This window comes from Octodon degus, unplaced genomic scaffold (assembly GCF_000260255.1).
Source record: "Octodon degus isolate 3935 unplaced genomic scaffold, OctDeg1.0 scaffold00292, whole genome shotgun sequence".
NCBI lineage: Eukaryota > Metazoa > Chordata > Mammalia > Rodentia > Octodontidae > Octodon > Octodon degus.
The window spans coordinates 160,028-165,492 of record NW_004524868.1 but is presented as its reverse complement, the minus strand read 5'-3'; positions in this window follow the sequence as shown (position 1 = coordinate 165,492).

Sequence of the window (5,465 nt, the reverse complement as noted above, 5' to 3'; positions counted from 1 at the left end):
CCTCTATGAAAACAAATTCCAGCCCAGACTACTATACCCTGCAAAACTCTCTTTCAAGTTTGATGGAGAAGTGAAATACTTCCATGACAAAGAGCAGCTAAAAAATTTCAGGATGACAAAGCCAACCGTACATGGGCTAATGAAAGATGTTGTAGAGAGGGACCAAAACTAGCAGAACTCCACGAATGAGATTGGAAACAGACAACTAAATAGGGCAAATAATTCAACACAGGAGAAAAAGGAGTAAATAATAACAGGTAAATACCATGGCAACGGAAGTCAATATATCTCAATTCTAACCATCAATTTAAATGGACTCAATTCACCAATTAAGACAAATAGACTGGCACAATGGATTAGGAAAAAAAATCCAACAATATGCTGTATAGAAGAAACACATTTAACTCATAAACACATTCATAGGCTGAAAGTCAAAGGATGGAGAACAATACTGCATGCCCCAGCACCTCAGAAAAAAGCAGTGGTGGCAATCCTATTCTCAGACAGTCTAAACTTCAAAGCAACAATGACCAAGTGAAATAAAGACAGCCACTATATACTGCTTAGTGGAAAAATGTAAGTGGAAGAGGTAACACTCATACATCTATATGCACCAAACACCGGAGCACACAACTACATAAAGCAATTCTTCATGGGCACGAAAAATCTAATATCAATACCACAATTTTAACTGGAGACCTTATCACACCCTTATCTCCAAAAGATAGGTCAACCAGACCAAATCTTAGAAGAGGAAAAACAGAACTGAACCAGACTTTGAAACAAATGGACTTGGTGGACATATACAGAGTGTTCCACACAAACACAGCTGAATACACATTTTTCTCCGCTGAAAATGGGTCATTTTCTAAAATAGACTATATACTGGTCCATAGGTCATGCTTAAGTATATAAAAGAAGACAGAAATTATCACATGCACATTATCTGACCACAGTGCAATGAAACTGGAAATAAATGACAAAAGAAACCAGAAAAAAAATTAAAAACATGGAAATGAATTGACGCCCTACTCAGCAACCAATGGGTCACAGATGAAATTAAACAAGAAATTCATCAATATCTGCAATTCAATGAAAATTCAAGGACAATTTTTTGAAATTTATGGGATACGATGAAAGCAGTTCTCAGAGGGAAATTCATAGCTGTGAACTCACACATTAAGAAAACAACGGGAACAAATAAACACCCTAATGCTGCACCTTCAACAACTAGAAAAGGAAGAGCAAACCAAGCCCAGAGCCCAAAGATGGGAGGAAATCATAAAGATTAGAGTAGAACTTAAATCAATTGAGATGAGGATAACAATTCAAAGAATTAAAAAAGCAAAAACCGGGTTCTTTGAAAGATTAAATGAAATTGATTATCCCCTCGCTAACCTCATCAAACAGAGGAAGGAAAAAATTCAAATACAAGGAATAAGGAATGAAAAGGGTGTAATTACCACAGACTCAGTGGAAATTCAGTAGATTATAAATAGTTACTTTACTCTTACAAAATAGAAGACAAAAAACAAATGGACAGATTACTGGAAAGGTGCAAGTTATCACAACTGAATCGGCAAGATATAACCACTCTCAATAGCCCAATAACAGCCAATGAAATACGAGATGTAATTAATAACCTACCGGCAAAGAAAAGTCCACGTCCGGATGGACTCACAGCTGAATTTTACAAGACTTTTACAGAAGATGTAGTCCCTATACTCCTTAAACTCTTCCAAGTAATTGAAAAGGAAGCAATCTTGGCAAAATCATTCCTGGAGGCAAGTATTATACTAATACCAAAACCAGGGAAAGATACAAATAAGAAAGAGAACTACAAGCCTATCTCCGTCATGAACATAGATGCCAAAATCCTAAATAAAATACTATCAAATAGAATACATCAAATCATCATGAAGATCATACACCAAGATCAGGTAGGATTTAACCCCGGGATGCAAGGATGGTTCAATATTCTAAAATCTACCAATGTAGTACACTATATCAATAGAGCAAAGACTAAAATCCACATGATCATCTCCATTGATGCGGAAAAGTCTTTTGACAAAGTCCAACACTCATTCATGTTCAAAGTCCTACAGAAAATTAGAATAGATGGTCTCTACTTCAATCTGGTAGAAGCCATTTACGAAAACCCAACAACTAACATAATTCTAAATGCAGAAAAACTGAAATCTTTTACTCTTAGATCGGGTACAAGACAAGGACGTCCTCTATCACCACTGCTATTCAAAATAGTTCTGGAATCACTAGATAGAACCATTATACAAGAGAAAGAAATAAAACAAATAAGGCTAGGCAAAGAAGAATTTAAATTATCCTTATTTGCATATGACATGATTCTTTACTTAGAAAACCCAAAAAACTCCACCAAGAAGCTACTAGAATTAATACAGAAATTCAGCAGCATATCAGGTTATAAAGTCAGCACCCAAAATTCAAGAGCATTCCTCTACACAGACAACAAACACACTGAGAGGGAAATGATAGAAAAATACCTTTTAAAATAGCACGGAAGAAAATGAAATACCTTGGAATTAACCTAACTAAAGAAGTCAAAGATCTTTTCAAAGAAAATTACAGTACTCTTAAAAAAGTGATCACAGAGGACTTCAGAAAATGGAAAGATATCCCATGCTCCTGGATAGGAAGAACCATCACTATGAAGATGGCCATACTCCCAAAATTGCTATACAGATTTAATGCAATCATTATCACACTACCACCGACATATCTCACAGACATAGAGAAATCATTCCTAAAATTCATCTGGAGCTGAAAAAACCTAGAATAGCAAAGGGAATTCTGGGCAATAAAGAAAAGGCAGGTGGCATTACCATTCCTGACATGAAATTATACTACAATTCTACTGTGATAAAATCCGCATGGTACTGGCATCACAATAGACCTGAGGATCAATGGAATAGATTAGAAGACAATGAAGCCCCTATGAAGACACTCAGCAACCTTATCTTTGACAAAGTGTCCAAACATACTCACTGGAAGAAAGCCTTTTCAACAAATGGTGCTGGATAAACGGGCTCTCTACATGCCGAAAACTCAAACTTGACCGAGGTCTATCACTGTGCACTAAACTAAAGTCAAAATGGATTAAAGAGCTAAACATTAAAGCAGAGACACTAAATCTCCTGGAAGAGAAATTAGGAGCAATTCTTGAAGACATAGGGGTTGGCAAAGAGTTTAAGCACAGAAATAAAATCACACAGGTAATAGTTGAAAATTAACTATTTAACAAATGGGACCTGCTCTTAATGAGAGGATTTCTCACGCCCAAAGAAATTACCAGCAAAGTGAAAATGCAACCCAGAAATTTGGAAAACATCATGACAAATAAGTACTCAGACAAAGGTCTGCTCTCTAGAATCTACGAAGTACTAAAAAACACTATGTCTCCAAAATTTAAAGACCCAATCCAGAAATGGGCATCTGAGTTGAACACACACTTCTCAGAGAAAGAAATTAAAGAAGCTAATAAATATATGAAAAAATGCTCCAAATCACTAGCCATTCGTGAAATGCAAATTAAAACCACATTGAGATATTATCTCACCCCAGAAAGAATGTCTATCATAAAGAAATCACCCAACAACAAATGTTGGAGTGGCTGTGGTGAAAAAGGAACCCTTCTCCACTGCTGGTGGGAATGTAGACTGGTGCAACCGTTATGGAAATCAGTATGGAGACTCCTTAGAAAAGTTGGTCTGGAAATCCTCTTTAAACAAGCTATTCCTCTACTGAGAATTTTCCCAGAGGATCTAAAAACATCATATCATAGGGATATATATGTGCCTATGTTTACAGCAGCACAATTTGTGATAGCCAAATCTTGGAAACAACTAAGATGCCCATCACCTGAGGAATGGTTGAGGAAGATGTGGAATTTTTACACAATGAAGTATTATTCAGCTATTAAGAATGATAAACTGTGAGTCTTTATATTGAAGTCTATGCCTCTTGATCATATACTCATAAGTGAAATAAACCAGACACAGATGTGTAAATATCGCATAGTCTCTGTAGTATAAGAACTCAAAAAAAGAAATACAAATAGAAAGATATACTACAAGTAAAAGGACAGCAGGATCTCAAGGACTAACTAATCAAGAGAGGGAAAGGAGAAGAGCTAGGAAACGTGACAATGTCAAGCCATACAGTTATATGTAAAAGATGAGCAAGCCAATGATCCTGAGAATATTCAGAAGCGTTTTTTTAATCTAGCAGTTAATTGGAAAGATTCTCACCGTGACTAACTATATATATTAATACCTGTGAACTGCACTGCACATGGTAATCTGTAATAGTAGTTTCATGTTTGGAGTGCCTGTCATTCTGATATTCTGAGTATGGGCTGCTTCTCATGACATGCCAGTTACTGCTATGATGTTTCTCGGGTATGTGGATGTTCAAGAAGAAGGTGGTGGTGAATGAAAGCAAGAGACAGGAAAAGGAACATTGTGGGATTGTCCTGCTTCAAGGATGTATATGATGAGATTTTTGAACTTATGTGCAAACATGGGAAGTATATAATTATTTATCCTATTTTTAAAATGTAATCTAATTTTTAAATATTTTTATCATATTATGTAGGGACTTAAATTTCAACATATCAATGAAAATTGCCTGTTCCTTGTTATGCCTAAGATGTTTGAAATGCAGAGAGATAGTGAGGTTAAGCTTAATAGCCTAAATCGTTTGATAATAACAATAAGCTTGTCTTCTGGATGGTTAACAACCTAAGTTTGCAGACCACAATTAGAGAAAAAGGAGGGCTACAAGCAAAGCCAACATTTTGGCCATAACCTTCTAAGTTCAGTTAACACTTAGGACGTATGAGAACTTGTACTGTAATGTCATGTACCTCGGAAGTGTTCCAAATTTTCTGATCAAGAAGATTATTGGCCAAAGAGGAACGTGATCAATGACATAGAGTGTGCCTAAGGAGAGTCACATGGAGAGAAAACACTCTATCAGTCTTTCACAGAGAGCACATTGGCCAAGCTTTGGCTGTGACTCATCCACATGGGTGACACTGACAAATGTTCTACAATCTGAGGTACAAGATCTCAGGATAAATCCTGAGGGGATTTCACTGACGTAATCAGACCCAAAAGCTACAACTCTTGTTGCATAGGTCCTGTTTTACGTTGGTCTTAACCATGCAGTAGAAAAGTATAAAAACGAAGTATAAGAAGTAAAGCCATGCTGTTATGTTGAGCTGTGGGAGAGTCAGGTCAACAATTTCCGACAGTGCCAGTCAAGCAGAAGATCCGATACTTTTATGGGCTACTGGACGCTTTTAGAATATTTTGCTGAGTTTACACACCTATAATATTCAAATAGTGGAACTTAACAAAACAGGGTATACAGATGAATGTCCATTTTTTATCTGTGTATTCAAAATGGTTAAGATAGATATATAG